Genomic DNA, 14,184 nt, shown 5'->3' with positions numbered 1-14,184 from the left:
AAACAGCAGGTTGTTTGCTGCCGTTCCCTCCGAAATAACTGCCATTATAAGGATTCTGTGATCCTTAAGGGAATAATAATTTCTCATTTCTAACTGAACAAAACAAAACAAAACCAAAAACACGCCCCCCCCACCATTTGAAGGTTGTTTTTAAAAGAAAGTTGCCGCTTAAAGCAATGAGATTGGATTTTAGTGTACAACACCTAAGGGTTTTTGAATGGGTTTGATTGGATTTTAATCATTTATACAGGTCTAGTCATCATGAAATTGTACATATACAACATTTTAAAAGTCTGTGAGCATATGTTGCAATAGTTACCTTGCTGGAATTCTTAAAAGCTCTTCCCATTAGTTCTTCATCTCACATAATGTTCTAATAACACAGCTATGTCACAGTCCCCTGTCACATTCCTTTAGGTCTGTTCTGCTTTACCAGTTTGCAACTCCCCCACAACAAAGTTGTTCGGCTGTAGTGTAACATCCCATATCAGCTAAAGAAACTGGTTTTGAGAGAGTTAGCCTGTGAACATACAGAAATTATATTCTCACTAACAATTTACCCGAGCCCCAGAGCAGAGTGAATGTAAATGAATTGAGCGGTGCTGGTTTATTCCAATTCATTCAACAAGACTTTTTCTTATCCCAGTTATCAGAAGTGTCTAATATGATTTATCACTGACTGATGCAAAACAAGGTATCTTTTGTTGCTAAGTTTGTTCAACTCATCTACATAAATGTTTTGGCAAGACTTAGCAGGTCTATAAATGTTTCTGTGTCTTCAAAACACTTTACAAATCAATATTTCTAGCATTCTGTTAAGATGGAAAGTATTTAAACAGAGAGAGAAGCTGAGGCACAGAGTCTGTGACCTACCAGTTAGTGGTTCAGCTACCACCATCCTGGTAAAAGAGCCTAGATAGAACAGAGCGTTCAAGATGAGACACAGACAAATAACGGCTTTTTCAGTTCACTGGCAATTGTGAAAAAAAAAAAAATCAAAAATGTGTTGTGTGTCAAATGAAAAAATTTCATTTTGATTTAGAGCAATTTTTTAAAGTAAACTTAAAGGGAATTTCAAATTGAAACTAATCAATCAGTTTCAAAAATTTTCAAGAATCAAAAAATTTTGTAAGTGTCAAAACAAAATGTTTTGATTTTTCAGGATTTCTTTTTGGCCAAAACAATTTGGTGAAATCAACACGACTATGTAAAACATTCTGAGGTCAGTGAACCTGCATTTTTTGCCAAAAAAAAGTTTGTCAAAATTTCACCCAGCTCTATTCAAGACCACACTGTGACGCACTCTATATGATTTTATAAAAATATGCTAATGAGCGTGACTATAATGTAACTGGAATATGCTTCTTGCAAAAGGTCTCTTGTAAGGTATCATTACAAAGTTTATAATCTACTGAGTGTGGTCATCCTATTTGTATAAATGTATCACTCTTGTATCTGAAGCTAAAAATATAAAATATAACTCTGAGGGCCTATTGTAATTATGCAAAATGTGGGCCATTAATGGTGGTTTGGAATCTTGATGTCTCCCATTAACCAGGACAATTGTCTGTAGATGGCTCTGTTTACTTGTAAGTCTTCCTGTATACCTGTGTGCTGGCAAGTGGGTAATGAAGTCTTACAGTGACATGTCATCATGTCACCTGAACTGGAACCCATCTTTAACCTGGTGCTTTCCATTGAGAAGAAGAGGTGGGAACCCAGACAGGGACAAAGGATTCCCACCTCATGCAAAAGATATATAAGTGGGTGGAACAGAACAAAGAGAGGCAGCCACCATGAGAAATCCCCTATAACAAGGGCTGTACCAGGGAAAAGGATTGTGCCCAGACTAGAAAGGTGTCCGGTCTGTGAAAGAAACGTATTGAAACATCTCCAAGGGTGAGATTTTATCTGTATTCAGTTTTATTACTGTATTAGACTTAGACTTGCATGTTTTATTTTATTTTGCTTGGTAATTCACTTTGTTCTGTCTGTTACTACTTGGAACCACTTAAATCCTACTTCCTGTATTTAATAAAGTCACTTTTTACTTATTAATTAACCCAGAGTATGTATTAATACCTGGGGGAGGGGGGAGCAAACAGCTGTGCATATCTCTGTCAGTGTTATAGAGGGCGAACAATTTAGGAGTTTATCCTGTAAAAGCTTTATACAGGGTAAAGCAGATTTATTTAGGGTTTGGACCCCATTGGGAGTTGGGCATCTGAGTGTGGGAGACAGGAACACTTCTGTAAGCTGCTTTCAGTTAAGCCTACAGCTGTTAGGGGACGTGGTTCACACCTGAGTCTGGGTTTGCAGCAGGCTAGCAGGTCTGGCTCAAACCAGGAAGGGCACTGAAGTCCTAAACTGACAAGGCAGGAAAGCAGGAGCAGAAGTAGTCTTGGCACATCAGGTGGCAACCTCCGGGTGGTTTCTGTGATCCAACCCGTCACACACACACACAAGTCATTGGGAGATCTGTGACTATAATTTACAGTAGGTTGATCACATGGTCTCCTTTTGATTTGTATTTAATCCCTCTCACGTCTCTCTTGTTCTTTTCCCCAGGAGTTCCCTGCACATGCTACTCTGCCATTCAGTCTCCTTCCCTGCCAAGGCTGATTCCCCACTCTGGCACTTCAAGTGCAGAAGGTAGGGGCCTGCAAGGATTCTAAAAATTAATACTGGCGACTCCAGGCTTGTATTAAACTCCCAAGGTTACAGCTTTTTTTCTGACTTTGGATAGGTAGATGCTGCCACCACCCAAGGTCAAGAAACCCCTTTTGGAACCCAGGAAGATGCACTTGGGAATTCCTTCCTGTGGGGTACCCTCAAGCCCTTTCACCACCCCCACCCCCGGGAAGAGCTGAGAAAGAAGACAAAGGAAATGAGCTGTTGCCACCAGCTAATTAAACAACATGTGCACAAACCTCTTAGGAACACAAAAATCCAATTCCATTCTTTAAAAAGGTAAATTTTATTAAAAAACAAAAAAAGAAAATACATCTGGAACTTAGGCTTTTTTCTAGGTTTTAAAAAAAACAATTAAAATGATTAAGCATCAAAATAGCTTCTTGAGGTCCAGCTTAAAGGTTACAAGCAAAACAAAAGCACCTGGAGTTAGCACAAAGGAGTCCACAAGCCATAAAGAGATAAACCTAATAGTCTCTTCCTAGACATTTCCTAATCTACTTACATATCTGGTGTTTCAAATGAGTAGTTTCTAGGTATGATCTGATGATTTTCCATACCTGGCCCAAAGCTTTTTACAGCATAGTTCCAGACCTGTCTCTGCTCTGTCCCATCTCTCCGGAGAACAACAGGCAGACAAACAAAGGGGAAGTTTTTTCCCAATTTTAAAAAAGTTCTAGCCTTCCCATTGGCTCTTTTGGTCAGGTGCCCATTCACTTCCTTTTACCTATGGACTTTTTAACCCTTTACAGGTAAAGCAAGTAGCGAACAGCTACTAACAGGGGTTTTATAGCGAACTGGCTGGCTGCGTGTCCATAAAAGGGCGTCCCCCCCCCCCCACCTTCATTTATCACATCCCCTGCAAGTATTTCTCCGACATCTCTTCCTCCCTTCCACATACTGCCTGACTCCCCTTTCCCTCTTGATATTTGTTTCCTACTGGTGGCTCCTGCAGTTCGCAAGCAGATCTCACGAAGGTCATGCTTCCCCATCTTCCTCTTATGTAGCAGTGACCTCTAAGGGAGGCAGATGACTGGTTCCACCTCACCTCCAGCTGCTTTTACAGGTGGAAGAGCTAGTAAAGTTGCTGTGTGCTTCAAATGGCTTCCTGAGTGTACTTCTTTACAGGGAGCTCTTATTAGCGGCATCAATGTTCCTCTTCTTAATTAAAGCTATGTAAACACTCAGAAAAACAGAGCAGAGCGTTACAGCCTATATCCTGCCACTTCCCTGCAGGCCACACTTAAAGATCTATTCTTCTTGCATTAACTATTAAAATTCCCTTTTGTGGTGGGCTCCTTCAAACCCCAAGAAAATTCATTGTTTTCAAAATACTCCTGGCCAAGTTTCTTGCTCATTCTAAATTCACACGCCAAACTTTCCAAACCTCAAGAAATTAGACTCCAAAAATCTATATTTAGACACTTGAAAGGCAGGTCTCTCTTTCAAGGCACTGAGCAACCTCAAGTCCCATCAAAATCAACAGGAGCCACAGGTGCTTCAAAGGCATTGGTCTATATCTACTTAGTTGTCCAAGTATGAATTTTGGAACCTAACTTCAGCCACCTGGAGAGGTAGGGCTGGGGGTGTTGTCAGCCTGAGGGTCAGATACTGATTCCTTTACTCACACTGACTTGTACCTTACTGCACAAAATTGGTCTTGGTAACTTTGAATACCATCTACTTCAGGGGAGTCCCACTGTACCTATCTAAACTGAAACAGAACAGATCAGCCTTATAAAAGGGGCTGTCTCCTTGTGCTTTTTATCATGATTTTAGACTCCTTTATTCAGAATAGACATCCTGGGTTTTGATGTTCTAATTTTAAATGAGGTCTGCATTATACATATTTAATTATCTAGAACTTGGTGATGTCTTCTACAGACACTGGCAAAATTTATTTTTGATTAAGGACTATCAAGCACATTGAGAGCCTTAGAAGAAGAAAGGTGATATGCAAGAGCAAATTAATATTAGAAAGTACAGCAGTTCCTATTTCTTAAGCTCTCCCATTTCCACTTCTGGAAAGTACTGTATGACCAATAAAGTCACTTAAAACTGCAGTGACAACATTCAGGACTCATCCTGCTGGATACCAAGTTTTTTCAAAGCTCAAGGTTACTTTGTTTCTTCTTGGGGATAGTCTGACCCTTGTATTTGTTGCATAAGAAGTTACTTTAAGTACTTATGAAATGATAAGGACAGGAGACTGATCTAGCCCAACATGTCTTACAGTTTTGGTTTAACCTAGTATCCTTATTCCTGTTGTTTCATCACACCTTTTAAAATCCTATCTTCAGAAGAAATTCTAGGTGAATCCTAGGGCTTGTCTACCAGGTGTCTTAGCCTGCATGAGATAAATTCTAATGTGCACAAGCATATTGCATACTAACTGGCACGTGTGGACCTTGGTGCACTCAAAGTTCCCCAGTGCTCAGTCATATAATCCTGTTTCACGCAATACTATGTTGTCATGCACCAGTGCACTTTTAGTGAATGCCGGCCAGTTAGTGCAGGACACAGGAGTACGCAGTAGAGCTTACTCCCCGGCTTGTGTGGACTAAGGCACCAGGTTGACAAGCCGTGACACCCACCCTTTTGTTACATGGAATAATTTACCAGGGAAGGCAGGTATGTGTTACCCTTTCCTTCAGGTAGTCCTGTCTTAGCTCCCTATTTACTCCTCATGTGTTATTTTGGATTTTTTTTTAAATGTAAAACTGTGTGTGATTAAAGTTATCAGAGATATGTTTTGAAAGTGGAGAACTCTGAATTAATGGATGAGATGTATGTCAATAGTATCTTTTGTCCTGTTTTCTCTGTTCTGCACCTTTAAATGGGGAGCATGCTGCTGCAGAAGCAGCTATAAAAGTGTGTGTTGTGCGCTACAGGGGACAAGTATGTACACAAACAGCGTACACACACTCTCTCATGGAGACAGATTAAGGGAACAACAAATGTCAAGGCCACTTGGAATCAAGTAATTTTGTTGATCCATGTGTATGGAGAAATGGCATTAAGAGGTCAGTGGCCTACAGTTTGTGAGCTGAGACTGCACCCTATTGCATCGTCTCTCCCTCCCTCCCTCTCTCTCTGTCACACAGACACACACACACACACACAGAGTTTATAAAGAAACACTGTCAAGCACTTGGGCAATCACAGAGAACTCAGATTTAGATTAAAATATCTTCTATGACATAGTGGAGATAGACGAAGCACAGGAAGCAGCAGTTGTCAGAATTGCCCCTCAGTTTTTAATATACTCTGGAAACAGAACAGAAACAAAAGAAGAGCTATTCAAACACTGTTCTCCGACCTTGAGAACCTGATTATGTCTTACATCTAGATCCTCTGCCCACAAAAAAAGGACACACAAACTCTCTTTTAAAACACCTTTCTTTATAGCTGCTTACAACCACTACCACAATTCCTTAGTCGCCTGACTTTTCCCAGCATGCTTTTCTGACAGCTGACCCTTCAATTATGGCAGAGACAAACAACTGCAGCCCCAAAGTGGCCTTTTGGCGGCTGGCCTCTGTTTACTGCATCTCTTGTCCCTGTGAGCTAGCCACATAGAATATCAGGGTTGGAAGAAACCTCAGGAGGTCATCTAGTCCAACCCCCTGCTCAAAGCAGGGCCAACACCAACTAAATCATCCCAGCCAGGGCTTTGTCAAACCAGGCCTTAAAAACCTCTAAGGAGGTAGTGGACTCTCCATCCCTAGGTAAGCCATTCCAGTGCTTCACCACCCTCCTAGTGAAACAGTGTTTCCTAATATCCAACCTAGACCTCCCCCACTGCAACTTGAGACCATTACTCCTCGTTCTGTCATCTGCCACCACTGAGAATAGCCTAGCTCCATCCTCTTTGGAATCCCCCTTCAGGTAGTGGAAGGCTGCTATCAAATCCCCCCTTCACCCTTCTCTTCTGCAGACTAAATAACCCCAGTTCCCTCAGCCTCTCCTCGTAAGTCATGTGCCCCAGCCCCTAATCATTTTTGCTGCCCTCCGCTGGACTCTCTCCAATTTGTCCACATCCCTTCTGTAATGGGGGGAGGGGAGAGGGCAAAACTGGACACAATATTCCAGGTGTGGCCTCACCAGTGCTGAATAGAGGGGAATAATCATTTCCCTTGATCTGCTGGCAATGCTCCTACTAATACAGCCCAATATGCCGTTGGCCTTCTTGGCAACAAGGGCACACTGCTGACTCATATCCCGCTTCTCATCCACTGTAATCCCTAGGTCCTTTTCTGCAGAACTGATGCTTAGCCAGTCGGTCCCCAGCCTGTAGAAGTGCATGGGATTCTTCCTTCCTAAGTGCAGGACTCTGCACTTGTCTTTGTTGAACCTCATCAGATTTCTTTTGGCCCAATCCTCCAATTTATGTAGGTCACTCTGGACCCTATCCTTACCCTCCAGATTATTTACCTCTCCCCCCAGTTTAGCGTCATCTGCGAACTTGCTGAGGGTGCAATTCATCCCATCATCCAGATAATTAATAAAGATGTTGACCAAAACCAGCCCCAGGACCGACCACTGGGGCACGCCGCTTGATACCAGCTGCCAACTAGACATCAAGCTGTTGATCGCTACCTGTTGAGCCCGACAATCTAGCCAGCTTTCTATCCACCTTATAGTCCACTAATCCAATCCATACTACTTTAATTTGCTGACAAGAATACTGTGGGAGATCGTACCAAAAGCTTTGCTAAAGTCAAGATATATCACATCCACCGCTTTCCCCATATCCACAGAGCCAGTTATCTCATCATAGAAGGCAATCAGGTTGGTCAGGCATGACTTGCCCCTGGTGAATCCATGTTGACTGTTCCTGATCACCTTCCTCTCCTCCAAGTGCTTCAAAATGGATTCCCTGAGGACCTGCTCCATGATTTTGCCGGGGACTGAAGTGAGGCTGACTGGTCTGTAGCTCCCCTGGTTCTCTCTCTCCCCTTTTTAAAATATGGGCACTATATTTGCCTTTTTCCAATCATACGGGACCTCCGCTGATCACCACAAATTTTCAAAGATAATGGTCAATGGCTCTGCAATCACATCAGCCAACTCCTCACACCCTCACTCTGCGATGTCTCCAGTTGGTCAGTGTTGAGGCATGCTACTAGGGGGAAGAGTGGGAACTGTGCTTAGCCACAACATGAGTACAACACAGGCTATGGCTATGAAGAGGGCTTCACCTTCTAGTGGTTTGGTGACACTGCACCCCCTATTCTTCACAATCATATAATATCACTGTGACGTAATCACCATGTATTTTATGCAACTCATGTGAGAGGTCATTGGAAAGGTTATGATTTGCTGAATATGATTATCCTATTTATATGCATGTATCATTTTTGTATCTGAAGTTATTAATATTGTGTATCTGTATTTCAAATGTAGTTACTCCTGGGTAATGCCCACTAGACAAGATGTTTTCATTCTAGACAGTGAGTGAGTGGGGAAGGGCCATTAGGGAAAAACAATAGGCCTTAGGAGAAGCTTATCTCTCACCTGGTGAGCCTTCCTGTGAATGCTCCAAATAGCCTGTAAGTGATGGCTGCTATAAGACTACAACACGTGATGAGACCACATGTCTCTAGACTCCATTTTGGGATGTCAGTGTTTTTCTACAGACCTCTGTGGGAACCCAGCTTTTGGAACAAAGGGTTCCCACCTTATGCAAAAGCTATGTAAGGCAGGGAGTGACATCATCTGGGGTTCTTTGTTCCCAATACAAGACTCCTCCTGGAAACACCTGAGGAACAAAGACTGAACTGAGGGAAGTGCTGGACCCAGACTAAAGGCATTTTTAGCCTGTGACTGAACACCTGGGGGTTCCAAGTTGTAAAGAAAGTGCAGCTTGCCCTTCAAGAATCTGCAGCCTGCTTGTATTATCTCTTTGGATACGAACAGCAGATTATCACCCTATCTATTTAGTATATTAAGTTTAGTTTGAGGGGTTTTTTGTTTATTTGCTAGATAATCTGCTTTGAACTGTTTGCTATCAATAATAATCACTTAAAATCTATATTTTGTAGTTAATAAACTTGTTTTTGCTGTATCTAAACCAGCGTATGGGAATCATAACTCAGGGGCAAAAGACTGTTGCATATTCCTCTCCACATTGAGGAAGGGGGCAAATTTTATGAGCTTACGCTGTACAGTTCTCTAGTCTTCATATTAGGGATAACTGGAAAGCAGACATTTCTCATGATAATTTTACATCTAATTATTCCCCCAGCTATCTCTGCTCTATGCCTGTTTATTTGGGGTTTATACTTCAGAAGGGGTGCATGCCTGAGGAGCTGGGAGCAACTTCCCATGCAGGGACTGGTCAGAGAGCTTGCTTGTAACTCCAGCTGGGTGTGTCCCTACCTGTATGTATGCAGGCTGGGAAGCTTTGTAGCTTGTCACAGCAGTACAGTGTCAGAGGGAGCGCAGGCTGATGGGTCAGGGGGCTCAGTGGTACCCCAGTTTCAGGTGGCACCCTGGGGGGAACCTGTCACACTCTGCTTAGCCACAACATGAGTACAATACAGGCTGTGGTTATGAAGAGGGCTTCACCTTCCAGTGGTGTCAAACACACACATACTAAATTGACATTTTAAAAAAATATCCAACCTTTCCTTTATGAGCTATACCTGTAGACCATCCCAAATCCAGAATGTGCTAAAAAGACTTAATAAATGTATATCTAAGGCTCTGATCCAGCAAAGCACTACAGCAAGTGCTTAACTTTAAGCACAAAAGTAATCCTACTGAAGTTAAATGTGTGCAGGATTGGGGCACAGGCAGACTTTCAATGATAGCAAGTAAGACAAGAGGCAGCATGGTATTTAGAATTATCTGACAAATGAGGAAGGCTGCACATTGCATAGCCATTGCATAGCGTATTTCACATTGTTAAGATTTTGTTTCAAGGGCTCATGGGCTCCTTGCTAAAGTTACTGAATTTATCAGCTATCCTATTAAATGCTGCTACCATTGTGTTTTTAGGGCAATTATAAATGAATACCAAATACACGGATAATGACAGAATCTAAAAATGTCACCATAGTATTGAATCAGTATTTCCAATTTTAAAATACTACCCTTTAGCTTTATGTTTCATTAAAACGGCAAAACCCTTACTGCAGTAATTGCTAGGGACAATTCAAGACACTCCATAAAGACTTAGGAAGGTAGAGCTATGTCAAGTAGATACAGTGCAGTTCGTGGAAATAAATAAAAATGTTGTTGTCAGACCTCACACTGGATGGACCTCAAAGTGCTTGACTTTGAGGCCTATCTCCATATTAGAGATAACTGGAAAGCAGACATTTGTCATGATAGCTGGGGAATAATTAGATGTAAAACAGGGGGGAAACGCTCTCTACTCTATGCCTATTTATTTTTTTAAGCTAAAACGTCCAATAACCACCACAAGGGAGTCTTGCCCAATACCCGTGACAAAAATCACATACCTAATAAAGCTATAACAATGCCGGGTGCAGAGCTTAGTATTGTAAATAAATTACCGCAGCTAGATACACCAAGCTACTCCCATCCCATGGTTTGGAAAGGGGAAAATGCCTACTGAACCTCAACATGACATTCTGTAAGTTTCTGGTAGTAAAACATGGACCTGACCTATCATGCTAGATAACATAGCCCATCAACTAGCAGGTTCCCATGGACCTGAAACTGTGTGTCTTGGTCCCACTCACATAATCTGGGTCAGAGCTCTAAAGGCAACATGCACTTGTCACCTGACAAGGGCCAATATTTGTTACTGTTAGAGACACAACCTCGAACACCAGGCAGAAGACAAAGACTGGAAAGAAGAAGCAATTCCTTGCTGGTTGGCAGGGCTGGCCTTCCCTTTCTGACATTTCCAGAGGAAGTGATGGCAAGCCACTCCCAAGAACTGGCAAGGGCATTACCTACTGGCCACAGAAGAGAGCCAGGGAGACAGCAATTTGCATTTGCTTTTGCACAGAGACCATTTTAACTGAAAAAACATGCTTGAATTGTTTTTCTTAATTGCTTTAGTAAATTATATACAGAGGGGGAAAGGTACTAGATTGGCAGACATGGAAACTGAAGCCCTTGCAAGAGGAAGGATGAACCTGTAATTAAAGTACTACCCAAAATTCTGGGTTCAAGTCAATAGAGCTGAATCTGATTCAATATCCTGCTCTACCACAGATGCCCCGAGTCATTATGGGCAAGTCACAATCTTGCCACGCCTCTGCTCCCCATCCGTACTTCATTGCTCCTGCCACTTGTCTATCCTGCCAATATAGATTGTAAGCTTTGGGGGGCAGGGACAGCACCTAGCACAAACAGAGCTCAATGCTGGCTGAGACAGCTAGGCACTACCGCAATACAACTAGCAGAGGGGACAAGTTAGTCCTTCATTTCCATATCCAGTTGTGTTCCTTATAGTCTCAGCAAGGAGGACAAGTGACAATTGTACTGCCCATTTAGATAGGACTATATGCCTATAGTCCAAGAACGTATACCTACAAATCAGAATGCACCTCAACTTTACTTACAAGAGTCTTATAAATTCTGTATATTGAATGGTCCTTCTAATGTAGCCTGTTAGCATAACGATTGTTCATGGATTAAATTCACAAACAAAATAGCTTATATCAGAGATGGAAGAATCCACCTGCACTTCAAGGGGTCTTTTGCCATCAATCAACAGAAGGTTCAGTTGGGGGGGATGACATTCAGCATTCACATTACAAGAACAGAAATAATCCTGGAATCCCAAAATGCTTTAATAAAATGATCTCCTCTTTCACAGGGAAATGTGGATCAAAATTAATCCTCTTGCCTTAAAAAAAAAATCCTTTTTAAAGATTAGGTAAAGAATCCTTTTAGACAGTAATTAATATTTGGAAATGTTCACGTATCACAGGATAAGCAAGCTCCAGAGCATTAGAGAATTGTGCCTTTTTTCAGTCCAACAAAATCAAACCTTTCCTATTAGAATAGCCATGTTAATCTATAGTTCATGCAGAATTTAATTTTGCCCTTTGCAAAAAGCGGTCCATTAAAAAACTGCAAAAGCTTAAAACTCAATGCTCTGCTATGGTTTAAGTGAGAGTGTTTGAGATAAATATTTTCTCTTTGCTTTTTTGCACATTAATGGAGATTAGGAAGTTATATTCCTGCTCAATACAATAAACATGAGACTATGGATGTATATCTGTCTGGCTCAACATTCATTTCCTGGAAGGGTAGAATATAGTAGTGTTTCAAGAGGTAAGCCTCTTCAGCAATTAATTTATGATAAATAGATCTGTCTTCTTTTGTAAACCCTAACATTTGAGCAACCAAGAACTACATGTAGGAGTTATTGCTTCTTTCACAGGCTGCAGGTTTCTCAAATCCCAAACTGTAATTCTGGTGGCTTTCCAAAAAGTGCTTCCTGGAAACAAATTAGCTGTAGTGACTTAAATAAATACACGTGGTGTTATCACCATGTTTAGTTTAATTTTTTTTATTTCAGTAAAAGAACAAGGGCAGAGACAGTTGCTGTTTTTCAGAGACACATTATCCTGTGGGGAAAGGCAGATGGTTTCCTGACAGAGCAATCCAAATTCATTACTGAACTGGTTTAAAAAATAGTAATAAAAAAAATCTAGGTGTCTTGATTTAATACTAGGACCTTTCAGGCATGTTTCTAAAACATATGAGAGTATATTAAAACATACAAGAGCTTTTAAAATGTACAAATTAATAATTCCTGAAGTATAACCATTTGAGTCCTATTTAGTCTTAATGTGGCTTTCAAAATTCTGTCAATAGGATTTCCTCTGGTATTCAGCATTAACTAGATCATTACATTTTAAAGTGCTATTAACACATTGAAAGGCAAAATGGGTAGCCTACTGTTTAAAGGTGAGGAATGTCTGTGCCTTTAAACCAAAATGAATTCCCTTCCAAAGTGATATTTCATTGTACAGATGTGGTAAAAGCAGTATAAATAACATTACCTGTTAGCAAGTCAGTTGTCACCATAGATAGAGCTGAGGAGAAACAACAATGGATTTCAAACTGACAGCCTATTGATCAACTTCATCCATGCTCAGTGTACATTCAGATCAGCTGCAGCTCTAAATGAGGAGAGAATCTCTTCACTTGAGAGCAGATTCCTCTGGCTGCCAATTTTGTTACACATTCCAAATGAAATAAAGAGGGCTATTTCCCCCCCTCCCTGCCAACAGTGGAAGATGAAATGTTATCTAAAGCCACCTACCTCAATTCAAAGCAGTTTGAGTGTTAAAAACAATGACGGTTTAATTTATGATACACAGCACTTTGTAATCAGATCACAGCTTTTTCTAACTACAAGCTCTCTGACTGTTTCTCTTCTTGGGTTGCCTGGAAAGGTTTATATTTAGCACATGACCCTTTACAACACAGGAATTATAGGAGAGATTTCTGAAGATTTTAGCATTCAGAATTTCAGCCTATCGTTTTTCTTCACACATCTCTGAGCCCAGTTGTGACTTCTTTCTAGTGATATTTGGGGGAGAGGGTATAAGCATGGGGAGTTTCATGCTCCTTTTGCTTCTCTAGCTTTCTGTCTCTTATGAGAAGGGGTGGGTGGAAATGCCAATTTTACAACAGCAGAATGGGTGGAAAAGGCAATTATACCCACGAAATATAGAAAGCAGAGTGATGTCTCTTCAGGTGCAAACAACGTGGAGTTCATTTCACAGCTGCTGGAGGATTCTATATTACATGCAATTTTTTAAGCCAGTGTTGATGGCAACAGAGTTGCTTGTTTGCTTTTTGACTAGAACATGGGTCAAAGCTCACTGGTTCAGGAACATTTTTATGATTTCTCCAGCTGGGAATTCTGAAAACAGAACAGTTTTCTCTCAAGTGAGCATTTGAGGCATAAACATGCTTAATGAAAGGCTTGATATGCTGAACACTCACATTTAAGATACATAGCGCACTTCAAAGAAATATGGGATGGGAGTGTCTGTATTCCCCACAAACCCCTCAGTGGTTGGTCTGGATTCATACATGCTGACGCACACAAGATATGGGGCCAGATACCCAATTCTCCTCCCACACTGGGAGTGACTCAATTGATTTAAGAAAATAAGTGTCATCAGTCATGATCTAAGTACCTCTATGGGAAGATTTTGGATAGTAGACCACTCTAATGTAGCAAAGAAAGGCTTTATAAGACCTAGTGGCAGGAATTTGAAGCTAGACAAATTCAGACTAGAAATATGAAGGATTTTTTTTTTTTAAAAGAACAGTGAGTAAAATTAACCATCGGAATAACTTTACTTAAAGCCCTAGTGGATTTGCCATCAATTTGAAGTCTTTAAATCAAGACTGAATGTCTTTCTAAAATATATGCTACATCTTAAATAGACGTTTTGGACTAGATGCAGGAATTAATTACATTCACTCTACGATCTGTGTTATGTAGCTGGTCGGATGACCATAATGGCCTCTTTTGGCCTTATT

The 14,184-nt window shown here is 41.0% G+C and overlaps 1 protein-coding gene across 1 annotated transcript in view; it reads right to left on the bottom strand.

Annotated features, from left to right (window-relative positions):
* Nucleotides 1-12,800, bottom strand: part of SHISAL1 (shisa like 1) — a 283,823-nt gene extending 271,023 nt beyond the window's left edge. The window contains exon 1 of the mRNA XM_043537934.1: nt 12,687-12,800. The gene's annotated coding sequence lies outside the window, so the exon portion shown is untranslated. The remainder of the gene's footprint in view (nt 1-12,686) is intronic.
* Nucleotides 12,801-14,184: the final 1,384 nt, after the last annotated feature.

The sequence above is a fragment of the Chelonia mydas genome, chromosome 1 (genome assembly GCF_015237465.2).
Source record: "Chelonia mydas isolate rCheMyd1 chromosome 1, rCheMyd1.pri.v2, whole genome shotgun sequence".
NCBI lineage: Eukaryota > Metazoa > Chordata > Testudines > Cheloniidae > Chelonia > Chelonia mydas.
This window is presented reverse-complemented; position numbering and strand designations above follow the sequence as displayed.